This window comes from Lactuca virosa, chromosome 2 (genome assembly GCF_052849685.1).
Source record: "Lactuca virosa cultivar CGN04683 chromosome 2, Lactuca_virosa_CGN04683_v6, whole genome shotgun sequence".
In the NCBI taxonomy this organism is placed as follows: Eukaryota; Viridiplantae; Streptophyta; class Magnoliopsida; order Asterales; family Asteraceae; genus Lactuca; species Lactuca virosa.
In genome coordinates this window covers 119,661,844-119,687,598 of record NC_136427.1, presented here as the reverse complement: position 1 = coordinate 119,687,598, position 25,755 = coordinate 119,661,844, and the positions used below count along the sequence as shown (strand labels likewise).

The following is a 25,755-nucleotide window of genomic DNA, read 5'->3' as shown; positions in this document are numbered from 1 at the left end:
CCTTAGTTTGAGTTCAGACACACCCAAGAGTATGTCCGAATCCCTCAAACCAAGGCTCTGATACCAACTTGTAACGTCCCAAAAATCATGACATAAAATTTTTTGTTTTTAGATTAACAAATCGTTAATACATATCTTTCCCATAAAACCACGGTAACCTATCAAGAATCGTCATCGATCTCTCAATATAATTCAGGTGATCATCTACCTGAATATCCTCCAATGGAACCACTGCAGAATCATCCACTAAACATTTCCACAACTGAAACACCCTAAAAATACGGTCCACAAATTTCGTTTTGAAAAAATTAATAAAACCATAACTCATAAACTGTTATAAATAAAATCATAAACCATGGGTCTCAAAACATCACATCAAATGCTGTATCAAATCATATGACAAAATATCATAGTCGAAAACGCCCCAGGCTGAACTATGGTGTGTGCGCTGCAATCTGTTGGATATAGTGTCTAAGTCCATAACTATATTTGGTATGTACTTGACCCGACTCGGCATGGTCCATTTGAGTTGCACTTCACCCGAACAATTTATGGATAATCGTTTGAGAATAGTATAAGTTATGATTTATTAATATATTATAAGTCCTAATATATTAATATAAAATCATATTATTTAATTAGTATTGATCTATAATTAATCTAGAATTAATTTAGAGATCAAAAGTATGACTAATTAAATATGGGCTCTTGTATTTATATAGTGTGGGCTAATGCTTATTTGGAATGGGCTAGGCTTGCATGGAAAGTCCATAGATACTCCATGGAGCTTTAACCCATGGATCTCATGGAAATGAAAAGACATGGGTATTAAGGTTTACATGAGTGTAACCCTAATCCACCACACTATATAAAGGAGGCTTTGGTTCTTGAAATCACATGAGTTGTGGTGAGTAAAGTAAGAGGGTCGATTTCAAGAAGGTGATTACTATTCTCTCAAAGTTGCAAGTTTGTGGTTATTTGTGATTTCCATTTGAGGCATCCACACTATTGGTGCTAGGCTCTAAAACTCCAAGCAATCAACTACAACTACAAGGTAAGTAATTCTACTAGCTTTATTTGATTCAAGTTCCCCATGCCATGCTAGATAGGATAAGAACCTTGGAAAAATAATTATTTGCATGTATCATAGTCAAACATAGATCCAAGGTTTCTAGGGTTGCATGTACACCATAGGAGTGTTAGAATGCTCTGAGAACCCATCAGTGGTATCAGAGCTTGGTTTGTTTATTTGATACTTGATGCAAAAAAAAAAAAAAAAAAAAAAAAAAAAAAACTTGAAAATCGAAGTTTTGTTCAAAAGCTCGTATCAAAATTTCAAGTTTTGTATATGTACTTACGATTCTTGAAATTTTTGATATGAACATTCATAAACATATGAGTTTAGAAGATCATAGAAATTATGTGCTAATAATTGACTAGATTAATTCTTGATCTTTATGTGTTTTAATGGAGTCCATAACTAGTTCTTAAGTTATGGATAACCAAAAGTCACATTTATGAATAACCATTAAAAGAACACATAGGTTACAAAAAATGAAGAGTCTTCATTTTTAATAACCATTAACTCATAAGTTATGATAAATGAAAAGTTTTGAAAGTTTACAAAACTTGCCCTCAAGTTTTGGAACATGTAAAGTCATATTAAAAACTTTAGTTCCAACCCCTAGAATTTTAAAAGTTAAAATTCAACCCTTATACTTTATAATATTATAAGTTTAATAATATTTATATATGTATAAGATCAAGTCGTCTTACCGCTAGTACGCCTCATTCACGAAGCCGGTCTATAAGGGGGGTATAAGGTTGTTGCCTATAAAATGGCAACTTAATGGGTGTCCACTCTCACCCACCGCTTCCTTGATCGGTGGAGGGTCGTTAGCCGAACGGGTAGGACAAGGACTTATAAATTCTCATTAAAAGTATAATGATAATACTAAAGTAACTAAACTTTATTGAATTCCCAATCTTAGTTATTTTAGGAAAATGTGAATAAGGTGCTAATCCATGAAATTACACTTTACACTTTGTTTAAGTCGTTAGTGGAGCGTGTGTGCTTAACCGGCACACTTACTTGAACTTAACAAGGTAGGTAAAGGGTGACTTAATGTTTATCATAGTATCGATGGAGCATGTGTGGTTAACCGGCACATCGATTGAGGGGTAATACATTAAGGGTACCAAGTAATTTGCATGGTTACTTCACACCTTGTTTTGTGATCCTCGGCATCCCAGTCACAAAACTTGAAGGGCACACTCGAGATTGAAACATGCCATTGAAGAAAGTTCAATGAATCTCAAAGAATCTAGGAGTTTCTAAACCAATTAAAACCTAATTAAATATTTCGTTTTTCATGGTGGAAATTGGTGAATCGTCATTCACCTACCTTCAAATATCTTATAGCTTAGATTACGGCATCCCTCTTCTAAGTTATAAAATATTGTGTTGGGTCCTAGCCTTAATATTACATTTGGGTGTTTTGTTAACGACTATCTCTATATCTAATCTAATCTATTCTCTCTTCTTTTCAGATGTCTTCCAATGACAATGCTTCTGGCTCAAACCCTACTAGCTCCTTCTCTCTCATGAATCTTTGTGGGAGAGTCATCTTTGATGGGTCCAACTTTACAGATTGGATCAGAAACATCAGGATGGTCACTCGGTATGAGAACAAAGAATATGTTCTCGACAAGGAGCTGAAGGTACCCGAGCCAACTGCTACTCCTGAAGAGCTTGCTGAATATGATGTACATGAAAGAGATGCTACAAAAGTGGCATGCATCATGATGGCCACCATGACAGCCGAGCTCCAAAAGTCCTATGAGGACTATTATCCTTTTGAGATGCACCAGGACTTGATGGACCGCTACCATCAAAGTGCTCGTCAAGAGCGATATGAAATAATCTCCTCCATGATAACAACCCGAATGAAGGATGGTGAACCCATCACGGGCCACATGTAGAAAATGCAAAGGTATGTGGACCGTTTACTGAAGGTGAATGTGAACTTCCCTGAGGAGTTAGCAATAGACATCATTTTGCACTCCTTGCCATCGTGTTATGATCAATTCCGCATGACATATCACATAAACAAGGAAGAAGTCACCCTCAGCAAACTTCAAGGACTCTTGAAGACCGCCGAAAGTGGTCTAAAGGGTAAGTTGGTTGTTACTACTCCTACTCCTACTCCAACTGCGGCCAATGTCTTGGCAATCGGGCATGGCAAAGGGAAGAAGAGAAAGAACCCTTCTAAGGGTACCAAGGGTAAGACCCTTGAAGGCTCCTCTTCAAGCAAAACTAAGAAAGGTTTTGTCACTCCTTCTGCTAACCCTAATGAGGCTGAATGCTTCTATTGCCTTGAAAAGTCGCACTGGAAGCGAAACTGCCCAAAGTACCAGCAAGATTTGAAGGATGGGAAAGTAAAACCCAACCATGCAGGTATATACACTATATTGTCTAATAACTCACCTCATTCTAAGTCTTGGGTCCTTGATACAGGTTGTGGTATTCACATATGTTGTGATTTGCAGGGACTAAAAAGAAGTGAGAATGTGGAGCAGGGAAAGATAAACTTGATCATGGGAAACAGGAAAGCTTCACCTGTCACCAAGATAGGAGTTTATTCCTTAGTGCTAAATAGTGGGTTTACATTAGATTTGAATAAATGTTATTATTCGCCAGAAATGGCAAGAAATGTTATTTCCTTTCATGCATTATATAAACAAGGTTTTACCTTTTATTTTGATAATAATAATGGTAGTATTGATGCTTTCTTTAATAATGTTCTTTATTTTAAAGCATTACCTTGTGATGGCGTGTATGAAACTGTATATGTTGTAGATAATCTAGGAAATAATGTATTGTGTATTAACTCTTCCACTAGCTTAGATAAAGCATCCTTATGGCATTGTCGTCTTCGACATGTAAGCAAGAAACGCATAGGCCAACTCCAAAAGGATGGAGTCTTGGAGTCATTTGACCTAAAGTCAGATGATAGTTGTGAATCTTGTTTGATTGGTAAAATGACAAAGTCACCTTTTACTGGCACTTGTGCTAGGGGTGAAGGTTTGTTGGACCTCATACACACGGATGTGTGTAGACCCTTCAGAACTGCCACAAGAGATGCTAATCGGTTCTATGTGACTTTTACTGATGATTTTAGTAGATATGGATATGTCTACCTAATCAAGCATAAGTCAGAAACCTTTGAGAAATTCAAAGAGTTTAAGCAAGAAGTGGAGAATCAGTTGGACAGGAACATTAAGATGCTTCGATCCGATCGTGGTGGTGAGTATCTTAGTACTGAGTTCCTTGACTATCTTAAGGAATGTGGGATTGTCTCACAATTGACACCTCCTAGGACACCACAGTTGAATGGTGTAGCTGAGAGGCGCAATCGGACCTTGTTGGACATGGTTCGTTCCATGATGAGTCGAGCTTCGCTACCAATCTCATTTTGGGGGTATGCCTTAGAGACTACCGCCCATATCCTTAATCTAGTCCCTACAAAGAAGGTTGCCAAAACACCTCACGAGGTGTGGACTGGAAAAGTTCCCAATCTAGACCACATCAAGATTTGGGGTTGCGAGGCTTTCGTGGGACGCGAGACTCACGATAAGCTCGAACCCCGAAGCGAAAGGTGTATTTTCACCGGCTACCCACAGAAATCCTTTGGTTACATCTTCTACAGACCCAGTGATAATGTGGTCTTTGTAGCAAAAAGAGGATTCTTTCGAGAGAGAGAATTCATGAGCCAAGGAGACAGTGGGAGGCAAATTGACCTTGAGGAAATTCAAGAGTCAAGTGGTAAAGGAACCTCAAACCCTAGCCCTCAACCTGAGGAGGAAACTCCTGTTGAGCCGACTGAAGAATCTATACCTCTGAGGCGTTCCACCAGAGTTAGGAATGCACCTGATCATTATTATGGTTTTCATATTACTACAGAAGGTGAGACACTTATCAATGATAACACACTGGTAAATCTGGATGAGCCTAACAGCTACACGGAAGCCATGGCAGGCCCTGAGGCTGCTAAATGGAAAGAGGCTATGGATAGCGAGATACAGTCCATGTATGACAATCAAGTTTGGAACTTGGTTGACAATGTACCTGATCGTAAGATAATTGGGTGCAAATGGATCTTCAAGAAGAAGACCGACATGGATGGTAATGTACACACTTATAAGGCACGATTGGTTGCAAAGGGTTATTCTCAAACTCTAGGAGTTGATTATGATGAGACCTTTTCACCAGTGGCCAAGATTAAGTCTATTAGGGTTCTGTTAGCCATTGCTGCATTTCATGATTATGAAATATGGCAAATGGATGTCAAAACCGCTTTCCTTAATGGAAAGTTGGCTGAAGATGTTTACATGGTTCAGCCAGAGGGTTTTGTCAGTACAGAGTACCCCAGTAGAGTGTGTCAGCCCGAAAATCCGTTTATGGATTAAAACAGGCACCTCGCAGATGGAATCTTTGCTTTGATGAGAAAATCAAAGAATTTGGCTTTTCAAGGAGTGAAGATGAATCTTGTGTCTATATCAAGGCTAGTGGGAGTATAGTCAGCTTTTTGGTACTGTATGTGGATGACATACTACTCATAGGAAATGACATCCCAACCCTGCAGGAAGTAAAGTCCTAGCTTGGGAAGTGTTTCGCTATGAAGGACCTTGGAAAAGCTGCCTATATGCTAGGGATAAGGATTTTGAGAAACAGGAGTAAAAGACTAATTGGACTTAGTCAAAGCACCTATGTGGACAAAGTGTTGAAAAGGTTCAACATGCATCACTCCAAGAAAGGAGAGTTACCCATCCAGAGTAACGCCAGATTGAGTAAGACACAAAGCCCTAGTACTGAGGCTGAGATAGCAGAAATGAGTCGAATACCTTATGCTTCAGCTGTAGGATCGATCATGTATGCTATGACGTGTACTCGACCTGATGTAGCATTTGCTTTGAGCATGGTTAGCAGGTATCAGGGGAACCCTGGCAAGGCACACTGGACTGCGGTAAAGAATATCCTCAAGTACCTACGGAGGACTAAGGACTGGGTCCTTACCCTCGGTGGCAGTGAGGACTTGAGAGTTGTAGGGTATAGTGATGCTAGCTTTCAGACTGACATGGATAATTTCCGCTCTCAGTCGGGCTGGGTCTTTACTCTAAACGGAGGGGAAATTACTTGGAAAAGTTCCAAGCAGGAGACAGTGGCTGATTCCACTTGTGAATTAGAGTATATAGCAGCAAGCGAGGCAACAAAGGAGGCTATATGGCTAAAGAACTTCATCGGAGACCTTGGAGTTGTACCAGCTATAAAGGAGCCAATGGAGATTTTCTATGACAGCAATAGTGCGGTTGCCTTAGCCAAGGAACCAAGAGATCATGGGAGATCCAGACACATTGACAGAAAATATCACTTCACTAGACATCGAATAGAAGAAGGAATCCTCGTGGCAAAGAGGGTATCATCGGATGAGAACCCAGCAGATCCCCTCACGAAGGGACTGACTCGGGCTAAGCATCTCCAGCATGCTCGGAGCATAGGGCTGAAGGATGATATTAGTTTTAGTAGTTAGATAATCTTGAAATTTGTAAAATGTAATTGACATTTGATGATAAATAAAAGCTGTTATTTATGAGTAAAGTGTTGCTATCTCTTGTCAATCGTTTACTATTATTTCTTTTTGCATGTTTTGACTTCCAGAATAATTATGTTATGGTTTATATCATATTATTCAAACTCTCCACAGTCGGTTATATGTTGGAAGTAGATATGAATCAAGACTGTCATGGGTTGGCTTGTAGAGGTCTAAGATGTTAGACAAAGCGGGGCTACAGCACTCATGAGTGCTCATAAGTTCTGAGTATTGGATTCAACCCACGCTCACTTGTATCACTTCATGGAATTAATCTCGAGTGATCGTGAGACGGTAATATCATATAAGTCTTCAAACCTAGATATATGATTTGTTGCCTATGAGTTGGTTATGCATTGATTGCACGAAAACGCATTGGTAACTCGATGTTATAAACCGTGCTTTTGTGTGTAATTCAACAAGTAGTAGAGCAAACACATGAGTCGAAGTTTATCTGTTCCTTCTAGGATTAGAAGCGATATCTGGGCCCCTCGATGATTTTGTTTTGACCTATATACCGGGCCCGGTCAAAACTAAATTGATGTGTTCAGTTAAGTTCTATGTCAAACAAATCGGAAATCGGGAAACAAATGTTGGACAATAAGCAAGACCATGTTCCATGTATTTGTCCGGCTGATATCTAGAACAGAGGATTATATGATCACTTATCTAAAATGGCGCTTCATAGTTCAACAGAGTTTAAAGAGCTATGATTGTTGATCGGTTCCTGAAGTCATACTTGCAACTATAGTTATTAGACTTATCCAAGTGGGAGACTGTTGGATATAGTGTCTAAGTCCATAACTATATTTGGTATGTACTTGACCCGACCCGGCATGGTCCATTTGGTTGCACTTCACCCGAACAATTTATGGATAATCGTTTAAGAATAGTATAAGTTATGATTTATTAATATATTATAAGTCCTAATATATTAATATAAAATCATATTATTTAATTAGTATTGATCTATAATTAATCTAGAATTAATTTAGAGATCAAAAGTATGACTAATTAAATATGGGCTCTTGTATTTATGTAGTGTGGGTTAATGCTTATTTGGAATGGGCTAGGCTTGCATGGAAAGTCCATGGATACTCCATGGAGCTTTAACCCATGGATCTCATGGAAATGAAAAGACATGGGTATTAGGGTTTACATGAATGTAACCCTAATCCACCACACTATATAAAGGAGGCTTTGGTTCTTGAAATCACATGAGTTGTGGTGAGTAAAGTAAGAGGGCCGATTTCAAGAAGGTGATTACTATTCTCTCAAAGTTGCAAGTTTGTGGTTATTTGTGATTTCCATTTGAGGCATCCACACTATTGGTGCTAGGCTCTAAAACTCCAAGCAATCAACTACAACTACAAGGTAAGTAATTCTACTAGCTTTATTTGATTCAAGTTCCCCATGCCATGCTAGATAGGATAAGAACCTTGGAAAAATAATTATTTGCATGTATCATAGTCAAACATAGATCCAAGGTTTCTAGGGTTGCATGTACACCATAGGAGTGTTAGAATGCTCTGAGAACCCATCACAATCATCCCGAGCCCTTCCCTTTGCTAGTGGAAGTACCTGAAAACAAAACTGTAAACCGTAAGCATGAAGCTTAGTGAGTCCCCCCAGGCTACCACATACTATACATATAATCACATACTAGGCTTAGCCCACTCCATCGGGTCCCGCCCGACATCGGACGAATCCGACATCGGGCCCCGCCCGACATCAGACCGAAGTCCGGTATACATATCATATCAACAAGCATAACATAAACATAAACATAAACATAAACATAAACATAATATGAAAGCTAACATTCCTCGGGCTTGCCCCGACATCGGACAAAGTCTGGAACACATAATCATACACATGCAAGAATCACGAAGACATCAAGCATACTAACTTTCTCGGGCTTGCCCCGACATCAGAACGAAGTCCGGAACATAAAATCTACATCGGGCTAACCCCGACACATACAATCACACATAAACGGGCCGGCCTTGGTGCCTTAGACCCGTTCCTATAGGAGAAGACTCACCTCTCGAACTGAATGTTGAACTCGTGCATGAGGAATCTCTGTTGGCTGCTCCCACGACTCCCCGACTAACTCTATACAATAATACTTTATCAAAATCTGATAATCTTCTTAGGGTAAAATGACCTCTTTTACCCCTTGGTCCCTTTTGGTCCATATCTAAGGTCCAAGACCATAATACAAAAGGTCCCACACTAGGTAGGCTTCCCAAGCCCACTAGTGGCCCACTAATGGCCCAATGTGCTAAATTGAGCCCATTCCCTCTAATGGGCCTTACCCTGAGCCCAAACATATTCTTAGCCCAAATTATCTAACTTCTGATGGCCCACTAAGGCCCAAAGACCCAAAGTCCAAAGTATGGGCCAAACCGAGGCCCAAAACACGCCAAGCCCATATCTGTTGAGTATGAGGGGCATACTCCTATGTACGCTAAGCGTACTGGCTAAATGGCGTGTACGCTGCGCGTATCTGCATTTACGCCCAACGTACTTCTCTGTTAAGTCACTTTTCCCATTAAGTGCTTAATACTATAATCCAAAGGCTATAATCACATATCCAAGTCCTCTTCAATGTCTTGATCCATAAAGTCGATCACTTGGTGGCTTGCAACCCACCAAATGAGCCCAAACATAGAATAATAGCAACTAACTCCATAAAAATGGCTAGATCTCATGCATGGTTACATAAAGACCTTAAAGGTTGAGACTTTACTGCTAAAGGAATGCTTTGAGCTCCAAGGGTGGCAACCCTAAGCTCAAAAACGAAGTTGCATGATAAAGATCCATCCTTTGGACCTAAAAAGGTCCAAAGCTCCATAATCCTAGATCTAAGCTTCTAAGAGGAAAGTTGGAAGCTTTATACCTCCTTTGAGTGCCAAAATATGAAATAGTCCCAGATCCTTGAGCTCAAGATACTCAAGTTCTTCTTCTCCAACTCCTCTTCTCTTCTTCCAAGCTTTTCTACACCAAAATAAGCTCAAAAGGTCAAACACACACAACAATGGAGTATGAGGGTGTATTAGGGTTTTCTGAGGGTGAGGGAATGGTAAGGAGGGTAGGGTTTGAGCCATAATGGGGTATTTATATGGCTAAAACCCTAAAAATTAGGGTTTTGAGTCTACTCATGTACGTTGTGTATACGTGCATGTGCCCCTGCATCCTAGGCACCTCTACGCCCCGCGTACGCCAGGTTACGCCTAGCGTACGACTTATGGGCAGCCCAACTATTTGGCCCACTTTGCTAAGGTCCACTCCAAAAATCCACTTGTCCCATTATTAGTCGAATAACAAATATTAATTACTTAAATTAAATAATACTTCGAGAGACGGATGTTACAATTCTCCCCCACTTGTCTTAGACTTCGTCCTCGTAGTCTGCTGTGTCTGAAAATAACTCTGGGTAGTGCTCCCTCATCTTGTCCTCGGGCTGCGAAGTTCACTCCGAGCCCTTACGGTGCTGACACTGCAACTTCACTAGCTCGACCCTCTTATTCCTCATTTCCTTCGTCTTGCGATCTAGAATCGTCACTGGTCTCTCAATGTAGTTCAGGCTGTCATCAACCTGAATATCCTCAAGGGTACCACCGCTGAATCATCCACTAAGCACTTCTGCATCTGAGAAACATGGAAAGTGATGTGAATCTAGATGAGCTCAGTGGGAAGATCCAATCGATACGCTACCCTGCCTACCCGGGCAATGACTCTGAAAGGGCCAATAAACCTGGGGCCCAGCATGCCCCACTTTCGAAACCTGATAACACCCTTCCAGGGTGACACCTTCAGGATGACCATATCGCCCACCTGAAACTCTAAGTCTGAACACCTCTTGTCGGCGTAACTCTTCTACCGACTCCGAGCAGTCTGGAGCCTGCTTCGGACCTGCTGGATCCTCTCAGTAGTCTTGAGTACTACTTCAGTACTCCCTATATCTCTCTGACCGACCTCACCCCAACAGATTGGGGTCCTACACTTCCTCCCGTAAAGCATCTCAAAGGGAGTTCGGTCTATGCTGGCATGGTAACTGCTGTTATACGAAAATTCCGCTAACGGAAGATACGTATCCCAACTGCCACCGAAATCTAACACGCATGCGCGTAGCATGTCCCCGAGAATTTGTATCGTCCTCTCGCTCTGTCCGTCTGTCTGAGGGTGGAAAGCGGTGCTGAAGTGGAGACGAGTACCCATCTCCTCATGAAACCGCTTCCAAACTCTGGAAGTGAAACGGACATCTTGGTCTGACACCACCGAGACAGGCACCCCATGTCGTGCCACTATCTCTCGCACATAAATTTCGGCGAAATTCTCGGCCGATATGCTCTCCTGGATCGGGATAAAATGAGCGCTCTTAGTTAACCGATCCACAATGACCCATATCGAATCTACTCCACGTGCGGTCCTGGGAAGCTTGGTAATGAAATCCATGGTGATATCCTCCAATTTCCACACGGGAATGTCTAGCAGATGCATCTTGTTGTGTGGTCTCTGGTGCTCGGTCTTGACCTTCCTACAGGTCAAGCACCTCTCTACATACCATGCTACATCCCGCTTCATGCAGGGCCACCAGTAATCAGGACGAAGATCTTGGTACATCCTCGTTGCCCCGGGATAGATGGAGAACCTCGGCTTATGGGCCTCATCCATCAGAACCTGCCGTACTCCGCCCCAGTATGGAACCCGAACCCTCCCATGCAGGGTCAACAACCCTCGGCTGTCATAATCAAATGAGGCCACTCGGCCCACAATTCTCTCACACTTTTGGCGCTCTTCCTTCAGGCCCTCAACCTGTGCCTCTCTAATCTGCTCCAATAGTGGAGTGATCACCGTCATCCTCAAGCATAAATCTCTAATGGAGCCGATATCACCTTGCGGCTCAGAGCGTCGGCCACCACATTGGCCTTGCCCGGGTGGTAAAGGATCTCACAATCATAATCCTTTACCACATCTAACCACCGACGCTGCCTCATGTTCAGATTCGGCTAATCCATGAGGTACCTCAAACTCTTGTGGTCCGTGTAACTGGTACAACGGACCCCATAGAGGTAGTGTCGCCAAATCTTGAGGGCGAATACCACAGCCCCCAACTCTAAATCGTGCGTCGGATAGTTAGCCTCGTGAGGCTTCAGCTTTCTCGAGGCATAAGCTATCACATGACCCCGCTGCATCAACACTGCTCCCATGCCTGTGATCGAAGTATCACAGTAGACTACGAAGTCATCTACACCCTCTGGCAGAGTGAGAATCGGTGCCTCGCACAACCGCTGCCTGAGCATTTCAAAGGTTGTCTACTGCTTAGGTTCCCAGCGAAAAACCACCGACTTTTTGGTCAGTCGGGTCAACGGAACTGTAATCTTGGAGAAGTCCTGAATAAATCTCCGGTAATAACCTGCCAGACCCAGGAAACTCCAAATCTCAGTTGGAGACCTCGGAATCTTCCACCACATCACGGCCTCAATCTTGGCGGGATCGACCAGAATACCCTTCTGGTTGACAAGGTGCCCAAGGAACTGCACCTCGTGCAACCAGAACTCACACTTGGAGAACTTCGCAAAAAGTCTCTCCCTCCATAGTGTGTCTAGCACCTCTCTCAGGTGCTCCTCATGCTGCTCATGAGTCTTGGAGACTTGGAGTAAACCAAGATGTCATCTATGAAGACAATTACAGACCTACCCAGCATCGGTCTGCACACGCGGTTCATGAGGTCCATGAACGTGGCTGGAGCATTGGTGAGCCCAAACGGCATCACCACAAAGTCATAATGACCATAACGAGTCCTAAAGGCGGTCTTCTGCACATCATTGTCCCTGACTCGCATCTGGTGATACCCAGACCGTAAATAAATCTTGGAGAACCAAGATGCTCCCTAAAGCTGGTCAAACAACTCATCTATCCTCGGATTGGGTAATGGTTCTTCATCGTTACCTTCTTCAGCTCTCGGTAGTCTATGCACATGCGATGTGACCTGTCCTTCTTCTTCACAAATAGGATCGGGGCTCCTCATGGCGAACTGCTCGGCCTGATAAATCCCTTGTCTAGCAGCTCTTTCAGCTTTTTAGACAACTCCTGCATCTCGGGAGGAGTCAACCGATATGGTGCCTTGGCTATCGGAGCCGCACCCGGGACCAGGTCAATCCTAAACTCAACCAGTCTCTCCGGAGGTATCCCAAGTAAATCCTCTGGGAATACATTCGGGTACTCTCGCACTACCGGTACATCATCAACTGCCGCCTTACCCTTCTCCCGGGTATCCATGACATAGCCGACGTACCCTGCGCAACCCTGCTGAAGGTGGCGCCTCGCTCTCGCTGCTGAACATAAAACCGGTCCGCGCTGTGGCCTCTCGCCCTGGATCACTAACCTTCCCCCACTAGGAGTGCGAACCCTCACTAGCTGTTGCTCACAGTCGATCACTGCCCCATTGGGGCTCAACCAATCCATACCGACTATAACCTTATTCCCTCGCAGGGGAATAGGACCAGATCCACAGAAAACTGCTCATCAAACAACTACAGTGTACATCCTCGGTGAACCCTCGCAACCCTGACGGTCCTATCATCTGCTATCTCGACATCAAGTGGGCAATCCAACTCCCCTGGAGCTCCTACAAATCGTTTGTTGAGCGCGAGCGACACAAAAGATCGAGTGGCACCCGAATCGAATAGTACCAAAGCCGATATACCGTTCACTAAGAACGATCCTATAACAAAAAATACAAACATAAGTAACAAACAATATCAAATAGTAGATAAGAGAAATATACATACCCGTCACCACGTCAGGCGCTGCTCGTGCCTCCTCAGCTGTCAACTGAAAGTGTAAGTCCCTAAATATGGAACCAACTAGTGATCAACAAGTAAACAAACCAAAATGATCAAGCACAAGAATGAGTAGAAAACAGAATTCATCCAAATTGCACACGTTTTATATATAACCGAAAACGGCTGGTACAATGGACACTGCACACACTTGACCGCAAAGGACAACTGACAACTGACAAGCTACTGACACTATTTATAGGGAACAGTAACAGCAAACTAGTTTGCAGCCGTAAACACCTCATAGACCGAAAACGTCCGTTTTCGGTCCACCCAACCAAAAACCCACAAAATGCCTATGTAAAGTGTAATAAAGCCTATAAAACATTAATGCCTAGCTCAAACCAATAAAACATGTCCTAACAGTCTCCCCCTTGGTTTGAGGCTAGCATGAATTCAAACCTTGTCAACTATAAGCACATCTGATTTTCCCATGGCACCAGCCCACATGCGTTTGTTGATAATTGCAGCAACCATGCTCGTAAATTCTTTAGCTGCAACCTCCATGAGCTCATTTTTTACCACAATTTGATTTTGTGCCAAGGTACGGATGTCTCGCTCACCAAATTGAAGAAGATTGTAACACCCGTATTTTCAATAATAATTGACACGTTTATTATATTGGTCGTAAAATAATATCTATTATATAATCGCTAAGATTTTGTATTCATATATTATAATAATTAGTCGACAATATATTTTATAAGTGAGGATTTTTATTATTTTGAAAATTATCGGTTAAGGTAAACGTTTAATATGTATTACATATATACATGTTCTATATCATTCACCAAATATAATATATACTAACGGCACAAGTTAAAAGTACAATACTATCTTTAAGATGAATAAGATTTTGGTAACAAAAATATACTAAATGTCTATATTAAAGATAAGAATATATCATAAAGATAAATAAGTAAAAAGGGAAAAACGTTGTTAATATATATCCAAGTATATATAAAGATTATATAACCTTAAATCATTATGGATGTAAATGGTGGCAACATATGTAAACCACGTGTTAGTTTATAAATGAAAGATATTAAATAGTTAAGGTATATATATGTATGTATATTAATTAGTTAAGGTATATATATGTAATTATGGTGAGAATTCATTGGATTGAGATGAGAATAACAGGTATGTGTATTTGTTTGGATAAGTATATCCGATAACCAATCAAGAAATAAAACGTAAGTATGTAGGTGTCAAACAATGAAGATATTTGTATTAAATTTTATGTACGGTATCCTTATCATGCTTCACAAATTTTAAATATAAATATCGACATGTATGAGTGAATTTCTATTCATTCACATCTACTATAATCAATAAGTAAATTTAGAAGGAACGAAGGGATATCTTGGAAAGCAGTAGAGGGAGGGATACGTCTATTATATCAAGTGAGTTATCTCACTATACTATGTATTACAATATATATATATATATATATATATATATATATATATATATATATATATATATATATATATATTCATGTATGTTAGGATAGAGAGCTAGTAGAATCAAAGTATAGTCTCTATGTGTTTTATGTTATTATGCTCGAGTTATTGAGTAGAGTCGAAAGTATAGTCTCTATGTGCTTGTTGTTACTGTACTTGAACTAGTAGATTAGTGTTGAAAGTGTAATCTCTATGTGTTTAAATGTTATTATATTTAAGTTATTACGATTAAGTTAGGGGTTGACGGCGGAACGGCGACAGGTCGGGAGCCTATAGACCTGTGTGTTGACGACGAAATGACAGGTAGGCCGTAAGTCTAAATACACATATTATTGGTGGATCGGCGAAAGGTCGTGAGCCAATTGGTGGATCGGCGAAAGGTCGTGAGCCATTATTTGTATGCATGTATATGTATTGCGATATATGGTAATCTGAGAAACTCACTAAGCCTTGGCTTACAGTTGTTGAATAACTATTTTTCAGGTTTTTCTTCTAACCATGGAAAGGCTCCAGCGTGACTGTACTCGCATCGAAGAAATTAATAATGTTTTTAGACTCCCTCTAAAACTCTCTTTTATATTTACTAAATGTATGACAATGATTTTTTAATAAAGATGGGCTTTTGGATTTGTGTTTTATATATATTTTAAAAAAAATTTGAAAATATTTTGTGTTGAAAATCGGGACGTAACAAGTTGGTATCAGAGCCCTGGTTTGAGAGAATTGGATGAACATTCGTGTGATTCCAGACTCAAACCGAGGATCTAAATATCCTAACAAATCTTTTAAAAAAAACTTTATTCAAAAAAAAAATTATGGTGCGTACAGTCAGTCGGAGCTCAAAAAGGAAAGTGATTCCCAAAATATTCATATTTGTTATGTCTGTTGATATATGAGATGGTAGAAATGCATGCTAGTATGTAGGCTAGGGTTCTTTTCAGGAATTGTCTGTTAGAATTGCCTGAAATTTAAGATGCCTTATAGTTTAGGGATTTACTTATTAATTGCTACTTAGAACCTATATTAATATTAATTAGTTATGTGACAAATACAATAAGTTGCATGCTCCCAAAATTAAATAGTTTTAGATTGCCTGATTTGGCGCTATTGCGCAGCTCTTGTCTGAGTCCAACCGTTGTAGTGCCGGATTATTCAGTCGACGGACTGTTTGATTTTAGAGGCATGCAATCGTATTCATCAAATAATTAGTTACTATTAGTAAAAGTTCTTCCTCAGCAAGCAGTAGGGTAAAATGGAATTAATTCTAGAAAGAGAGTCTAGAAAATATAATATTTGCTTGATAGGGCATATATTCATGCGGTAGGGCATCGGTAAAGATGCAAAATCTTACTGGAGTCTAACATGATCTTTTGTAGACACATGCATATATCTTTAGTGATCATCATGTGTAGTGTTGGAAAGTGACTTGGAAACTTCGGGACAATTTTTGGGACAAGTATGAGTAGGTGTGAAAGGTAGTAGAGGCCTATACTACCCGCAGCACAGGACTCGCACTTGGATCAGGAAGAGTCACAAAGTTACTAAGGCATTGGTAGATAGTGTAGCTAACACTATAAGATTCCTTTGTGTTGTCATTACTTTTTGTACAGTGATGTTTAGAAGAGTGAATCTAAGTTCGGACCCAAGTAGGGCATAAAAGATTGAGTCCGAATAAAATAAATTTGCTTAAGAGAGTGGGTTCTAAGAACCTTGTTCGACATAGTGCCAACTTTAGTCACGAGATTTAAGTAAGATATGATCACGATGATCGATAGAAGAATTGTAGCCATCGTTATTGGCAGCTAGAGTTGCTACTTGTTAATGTGTGGTTGTATGTCGACCTCTCATAACCCAAGGGAGAAGGATCAAGCTTTTGACACAGGAAGAATAAGAGAGAAGGAAGGTGTCTTCCATACTAGCGTTTATCTAGTAGAGACAAGAATTCAACTCGTTATGAATCTTTTTGTAACAAAAGATTATTAGGTTATTTCCATCAGAGGATAAAAGAACATGTGCAGGTTCAGGCACATCGATCGACAAATAGGTTCAGAACAATAGATTCTCGCTAGAGAGATTAAGGAAGTGGCGTTCATTGTAGAGAGTATAAAAAGACACATACGAGTGTCTTCCGTACGTTTGCATCCGGGTGTTCCGGAAAACGGTTGAGATATACATTACGAGAGGATCAGTGGGAAGACGGAAAGTTGATTGGTCCAGAGAGTAACAGGAGGGTATTAGATTTAGCAACCATCATTGTTATCAGTATTTTGACTAAGTTAGCCATATCCTCCTATACCCTTAGTTATACGTATGCATCGGTGCGTTTCTTGACAACGATGTGCTTGGAAAAACTTCAAATTGTATTGGTATACGATACGAGGAGATCACTTACGATAAATACAAGTAGTAGTACTATGATGGAAATATCAAAGGTTATTAGATATGACAATCATGAGTTTCTTCAAAGTCAAAAGGAGATAGCATTGGAAGAGCTAGTTTGGATCGGTGATGAGCAGTAGTAGACGATGGGTTGAACCCAAGTGGGGGAGAATCGACCCATGAAGCGAGAGAGCGAAAGGAAGTTTGACTTTTGGTTTCAACGACAAAAGTCCAGGAGATTTGTGACACGAATAGGTGGAAATTATCCATTTCAGTTTAGTTATTACATGGTAAAAGAAGAACGGAGTCTTCTGCAAGAATACCCATACGATTATATGTGTCTCAAAATGGTTCTCAAGGAATGGTTGGATTTTCCTTTCTAGTGTTAGGTAGAATCCAAGAGTTACTAAATCCCCATGTTCGGCTCAGATGGCCAAGAAAACCATATAAATTCTCACGTTCAAGTATATAGGATTGATCCTCGCAGCATAGGAGCCGTTTGACTAGAAATTCATTACGTCATATAATTCACCATAAGGAGCATCGAATACTTTCGTGTAGAAAAACGGACAGACCATTTAAGAAATAAATCAGACTTAGAGAGTTTGGTTTAAGCTACAGTATAGATCGGTTAAGCCACAATAAGGATCTAGTAAACCTACATCAAGGATTGACGGTAGTAAAAGCGACAATAGAAGTAAGCGCGTTTTCTTTACGAGTCACAATTTAAGGCAGGTATAAGTAAGACAAGAGACTCATAGGAAGAGATCGTTTGAAAAGGGATGTGCCCATTAAAAGAGGTAGTAATACCTTCCGAAGTTTACTAATGTACCAACAGTATACATGATAGAATTGGTGAATCGAGTCATTGATCCATACGTGACCAGTTAATCTTGAGGTTATTAGTAGCAGTGAGGATAACTAAGGAACACTATAATGGATTAGTAAGGTTGATATAAAGAAACGACTCCTCGTTAACGCCTGTGTAAGCAGTTTTGTTTGTTGGAGATTCAGCCATGGAGACGCCTCACCAGTACAAGTGTGATTGTAGTAGTAAAAAGTTCAACCTGCAAGCAACAAGAGGATCCAAGGATTTCCTTTGGGAGTTAGAATGATAGTGAATCTGTAGGATATCGTCAGAAACTTGTTTAAGCTCTCCAAGTTTTCTGGGATGCAAAGTTCGATTGAAAATAAAGGACTCCTAAGATCGAAAGAAGTTAGAGTAAGTTCCTAGGTACGTATGTTCGATTGATGGTCACGGTTGAGTGCGACTACGTATGTATTTAGTGATGCGACAATAATATTTTAGACTTCAGGGTATACTACGTGTTTGGTTTAGTTATTCCTTTTATTAATAAATGAGTAAGATATTATAAAACTATAATCGAATCTATAAAATATGTAGGTTAATATAGGGCAATGTTTAGACTTTAGCATCCATGCTACATAAGTTAAGAGTCTTAGATTGGTTGTAGCCTCAAGAGGTTAAGTAGCAAAGGCATGTTGTGATTTAAAGACATCAAAAGGCATGATATATGGGTTCTTTTACCAAGGTGTTGATCATGAGTCTTTACACCCGATAGAGGATGATGAAAACAACGATCTAGTATCGTAGTCCTAGTAGTTGGATAATGTTGCGACTTATCCCGGATGTGTGTGTGTGCGATCGATCGAACGTCAGTTATGTTCCAATGTAGGTAGATTAGTTAGAGCCTTGCGAGAAGGATATTGGTGGTCTAGTGTTCATTATAATCTAATAGATTGAAAGATGAGCAAGCCTTATAATGAGTCCATCACCAGTATTAGAGTATTGGTTCCAGAGTTTTCGAACCAGTTATGGCAGATTTGATTATAATTCAGGATGTTGGAACACCAGAACTAGGTAAAGATACCACTTGCAATCTAGGTTCGTGTGTGTTTTAAAAGGATAACATAGAAAGATGTTGTAAGACAATGCCATATTGGTATACCATAAGCCTTTTATAGGAGCATGTTTCGGAAATAAGATTCAGTTAGGATGTCATATGTAAATTCCCCTAATTACTCGCTTCTTAACGAGTAGACAGTGTTCCTAGTCACGGAACAAATCGAAATTTCACGTCTAAAGGCGATCTTGGATACGAAGACAAAAACATTACGTAAAAAAATAATTGGTATTGTAAAAGTATAGTGAAAACATCGGGAAGGATCAGAATGGGCGTGTGAACCGGAAAAAGAGATAAGAAACAACTACCCAAAGTTATTTATTTAGATTTCGGGGACGAAATCCTAGTAAGTGGGGGAGAGTTGTAACACCCGTATTTTCAATAATAATTGACTACGTTTATTATATTGGTCGTAAAATAATATCTATTATATAATCGCTAAGATTTTGTATTCATATATTATAATAATTAGTCGACAATATATTTTATAAGTGAGGATTTTTATTATTTTGAAAATTATCAGTTAAGGTAAACGTTTAATATGTATTATATATATACATGTTCTATATCATTCACCAAATATAATATATACTAACGGCACAAGTTAAAAGTACAATACTATCTTTAAGATGAATAAGATTTTGGTAACAAAAATATACTAAATGTATATTAAAGATAAGAATATATCATAAAGATAAATAAGTAAAAAGGGAAAAACGTTGTTTATATATATATATATGCAAGTATATATAAAGATTATATAACCTTAAATCATTATGGATGTAAATGGTGGCAACATATGTAAACCACGTGTTAGTTTATAAATGAAAGATATTAAATAGTTAAGGTATATATATGTATGGATATTAATTAGTTAAGGTATATATATATATATATATATATATATATATATATATATATATATATATATATATATATATATATATATATATATGTAATTATGGTGAGAATTCATTGGATTCAGATGAGAATAACACGTATGTGTATTTGTTTGGATAAGTATATCCAATAACCAATCAAGAAATAAAACATAAGTATGTAGGTGTCAAACGATGAAGATATTTGTATTAAATTTTATGTACGGTATCCTTATCATGCTTCACAAATTTTAAGTATAAATATCGACATGTATGAGTGAATTTCTATTCATTCACATCTACTATAATCAATAAGTAAATTTAGAAGGAACGAAGGGATATCTTGGAAAGCAGTAGAGGGAGGGATACGTCTATTATATCAAGTGGGTTATCTCACTATACTATGTATTACAATATATATTCATGTATGTTAGGATAGAGAGCTAGTAGAATCAAAGTATAGTCTCTATGTGTTTTATGTTATTATGCTCGAGTTATTGAGTAGAGTCGAAAGTATAGTCTCTATGTGCTTGTTGTTACTGTACTTGAACTAGTAGATTAGTGTTGAAAGTGTAATCTCTATGTGTTTAAATGTTATTATATTTAAGTTATTACGATTAAGTTAGGGGTTGACGGCGGAACGGCGACAGGTCGGGAGCCTATAGACCTGTGTGTTGACGACGAAATGACAGGTAGGCCGTAAGTCTAAATACACATATTATTGGTGGATCGGCGAAAGGTCGTGAGCCAATTGGTGGATCGGCGAAAGGTCATGAGCCATTATTTGTATGCATGTATATGTATTGCGATATATGGTAATCTGAGAAACTCACTAAGCCTTGGCTTACAGTTGTTGAATAACTATTTTTCAGGTTTTTCTTCTAACCATGGAAAGGCTCCAGCGTGACTGTACTCGCATCGAAGAAATTAATAATGTTTATAGACTCCCTCTAAAACTCTCTTTTATATTTAATAAATGTATGAAAATGATTTTTTAATAAAGATGGGCTTTTGGATTTGTGTTTTATATATATTTAAAAAAAATTGAAAATATTTTGTGTTGAAAATCGAGACGTAACAAAGATCCTTTGCTTCAACGAGGCGGATTGTACCGGTCGGGAATTTCATAACAGTAGAGGCTGTGACCTCATCAAAAACCCAATATTCCATATCGTTCAGATACCCATCAGGAAGCCGATGAACAATAGGAATTTGTTCCATCTGTTAAGTAGGAGGCCACATCACATTTTTAAATGTTCGATTAGTGATGAGATCAATAACTCCTTTGAATTTCTTCACGATAGAATCAGCAGTCTTCATTACGTCAAACTTCCGCTTGACTTGGTTCTCCAGGAAGAGTTTGAACTTGGTTGCGCGAGGATCACCTGAAGGATTGTGGAAAGGTGCTTCGGATAGTTCTGTAAGATCAACTTTAGTCCAAGAACTAAATTCATTCTGATTAGCATAGTACTCCACGTTTCCACTCTTCCTATTGACCACCCAGATATTTCATCCTTCGTGAAATCCCCACACCGTAATGCCCGACCGGTTTCCGTATTTGGTTTTGAATCACCGTTGTCCGAGCTCAGAAATGCTTAGTTGAAGCCGATCTCCATGTATGTTTTGATCGGAATTTTTCATGAAAAGCAATCCTCTTTTTCCTTTAGACTTGGCTTGTTTCCGAGCTTGCTTTAGAATTTCTCTTGGATCGGCTTGAGCAGGTTCTTTGTCGACTCGATCAACTATACGAGTTGTACGGGTAGTTGAGAAATATCTTGAGAAACTTGAGGTGTTTCTGGATGGGAACCATGGGATGTCTCAGCCTCACTAGTCTCACCACCGTATGTTTTGAATTTGTCGCCAAATTCACTTATCAGCTTGCTCTTCAGATCAAAGTATCCAGCAAAGAGAGCGTCGAGATTGAGTTGCAGATCTGAAATTTGATTTGATTTTTGACGGTTTTCCTTTTCAAGTTCAGAAACACTAATGTCTAGAGTTCCTATCAAAACATCTCTCTCAATGATCTACTGATTTAAGACTCTAATCTCCTCCTTGAGCTTGAGCATCGACGAATCTTCTTTATCAAGGCTCCCTACACCTATCAATATTCCTTTGCCCCTCGGTGCAGGGTCATGACATTCACAAGCCAAAAACTTGGCAAGCCATTAGGAGGCTACATCGTGTGCAGGTTGAGGAGTCGAGGAGCCACCAGGAGCTGAAGAGCTCCCGACTTCATAAGATAGGCGAACGATTACAGTAGATTGTTGAGCGGGCTAAGTTGGTTCCCTAATGAGCACTCCCGGCCTTGGAGATGCTCTTCTTCTTTTAAGTGGAGGCTGGGAGGCTTGTGTCTCCTGTGGATTACTCTCAGATGGAATAATAGTTGGAGTAGCAATTGCTTGGGGAGGAATCCTCACAGTTGACTCCAAATCAGCAATAAAGTCGTCCAACTGATCTGGTGATTGTTGTGGCAGCTTGAGAATATTTGTTTCTCACTGAGAATCCGTTGGTGAAATTCCAACTTCATTGACATTGTCAAAAAAACAAACTGAGATCTTCATTATTCGACTCGAAATCAGAGTACAAATCATCATCACCAAAACCTAATAAATCACCTTCTTCACCCATTTCCGCTCCATCATCATCCCTATCATCATCAAATCCTAGGGCATTATCCCTTAGATCCATCCCATCATCATCTTCATCATCATCATCTTCATTATCATCATTAACATTGATCATTTGAACATGCTCCTTTGCAACAATTGCTACAGGAGGAGTAGTATCATCTTCCTGGTCAGACACAGTAACTTCATCTGAGTCTGAATCCTCACCAATTTCAGTAGCCAAATTTCTCTAAGGGAATTGTTCCTTGAAACACATATTTTGAAACTTTACGGTTCTGCTTCATAAGACCAAAAGTGCTAGGACCTAGAGACTTTGGATCCAAAGTTTCTCCTCTTCCTTTCAATTCAGGATATTTGGCATTGCTGATCATCTGGAGGAATCTTGGGTACATTAAAAATGTGTCCTTTCTCTTCCCTTGTAAATTATTCTTCATTTCATTCAACACATATCTTGAAAAATTGAAGTCAAGATCCATGACTAGTGCAGTGATGGCGCCGGTATTCAATAAAGAAATTTCATCTGCACCTGCTTTCCTTCCAGAGATGCACATGACAAATCAATGGGCAAGAAAATGCTAGTATGGAGGTAGCAGCTTATTTATTGTAGGAGGGAAGACTCCTTCATAACCCATCCTATCTAAGATCTCCTTGACCTGATCCATTGGAACTTCAGTTGGAAATCCTGGCTGATCCTCAAGTCGAAGCACTTCTCGGATAATGTGTTCAGACACCACAATCTTTCTCCCTTGGATAAAGGATTCCACTGTGCCTTCTCCATTTTCTCCTTCTTTGTTAACTGAAGCCTTGTCCCAAAACTGCCTTACTAACTCCTGATAGATAATTGGATTTGTTTGGAAGGCATGAGCAAGTTTGCAGTTTTTAAGTCCATGAACCATAGACCTAAACTCTTGATGCGCCATTGGAGGATCTGACAAGTATGCAACAATGTTGTGGTTTTCCGAAAGCTTTATATCTGCCATTTAATAGCATCAAACAACCCAAGTGAGAAAATTTAAAAATTAAACAATTTAGATTAATTTTCTCAAATAAAGGTTGACTAAGGCTCCAATTTTAATTTTATCTCAGTTAAAATGAGTTAATTTAGGGTTTACAGCCGAACACAATAATCAAGGTCAAAATTTGGGTTTTCGGCCGCAAACGGTTTTTGGTCGAAAACGCGTTTTCGGCCGAAAACGTTCATGTTTTCAAATTTGACGAAGAACACCGTCGAAAATGAGATTTTGCCTCTAAATCATGCAAAACAAAGTCGATTTGAGTGAGAAAAAGTTGTATGGTGGTCACCAAGTCATTACCTACAAGAATCGTGAATCAATTTGTGATTAAAACAACAAACATATGATGAATCGATGACAGTGAGCAAGAGCTCGAGAGAGAAAAGGAAAGGTAGTTTTCGGCCGAAATCGATAAAGTGCAAATAAAGGAGTTAACAGCCGAAAATCCCTCCTTATATACCCTATACTATTTTCGGCCCAACACCCTTAATCAATTGGGTTGTAAACCAAAAGCTTTGTAAGTCCAAACCCAATAAATCTAATTTTAATTAAAAATGAAAACATTTTGAAGACTTTAAAATTTAAAATAAAATAAAATAAAAATAACGTAAATTCTAAAATTTAAATGCAACCAAAAAAAATAATTTTTTTGGAAAATTGAGTTAAAAAATAAAAATAAAATAACACTAATTCCCTTTTCAAAATAAAGAGCTTTTGGGATCATAAGTTCTGACACAGTCTTAACATGCTTTTCGGTACCTTCACCTTCATGAATAGATCTGGTCAATTGCCGGTATTGTGGTCCACTTAAACACGAAGGATATTGACAGATTGGACATATTATGAGTGACAAGTCATTACTCTTAAAATCTTAAATGGACCATTTAACTGACGACGACCAAGGGTATTGTTGTCCACTTAAATTTAGCAGCAAGATCTACAGACAACCTATTAATTGATTTAATTTTAGATGAACTAAAGTATGTTTCCCACTTCCTGATATACCCTGGCAATCAAGTGCTTCCAAAGAATTCCTTACTTTAGATGATTAGACAATTATTAGGAGAGACAATAGATTTAGAAGTGCATATGATGTGCCCCAGGTCGGATCTTTTCCAATCACGCAGAGGGGACAACATGTGACTAACGCAGATAGAGAGGTTGAGAGATAGAATAATACATATGATGTGTTCCAGGTCGGATTGTTTCAATCACGCAAAGGAGACATCATATGACTAACAGACATAAAGAAATGCATAGATAAGAAGGTGCATAGAAATAGAGTTGCGTATGTTGCTTTCGAGGTGGGATATGTTCCAATCACGCAAAGGAAGCAACATATGACTAACAGATAGAAAGCAAGAAAACAATTTTCTACAGACCTACTTTATCAGAACCCCCCAGTTACCCTATCAATACGATAATTAAGGTCATGAGACCATACATCAAGGAAATGTTAAACCACAGCTCTAGATATATGATTTTAATGTATACTGCAGATTCTCATGTTTATTTCACTACTCAATCTACCCAAGCATCGTATTTTCAATCCAAATGAGACTATCTAAGTTTATATTGTCTAGTCCTTTCATTGTCAATCAAAGTCTAGTCCTTTTTAAACCCTTCGTGCCTAGCAGCACATTGAACACAGAGTCTAGACAATTCAGATTCATTACCTTACACTTGTTTAGACTGCCCTTTATCACTCAATCTTGATATCACTTCCCAATTAAGCACCTACAAAAGACAAACATAAGAACATATTTTTGGATTTTTGTTTTATAATTTTTTTGTGTTTTTATTTCTCCCCCTAAATTTGTGCATAGGAGAAAAAATTAACGAAACTGAAAATAAAATGCGCAAATTTAAACTAAGCTAACAAAAATTAGTCTTTGAAACGAATCATTTTGAGAAAGCCCACAAGCACATCGAATCGAGCTTTGCTAAAGGGTTCAGTAAACAAATT

General features: G+C 39.2%; 1 long non-coding RNA gene across 1 annotated transcript; it reads left to right on the top strand.

Moving 5' to 3' along the window:
* The first annotated feature begins 20,457 nt into the window (after positions 1-20,457).
* On the top strand, positions 20,458-21,169 carry LOC145156483 (uncharacterized). The gene is made up of 2 exons (XR_013736741.1): positions 20,458-20,918; positions 21,022-21,169. It is a non-coding gene; the product is annotated as an uncharacterized LOC145156483 (long non-coding RNA).
* Positions 21,170-25,755: the final 4,586 nt, after the last annotated feature.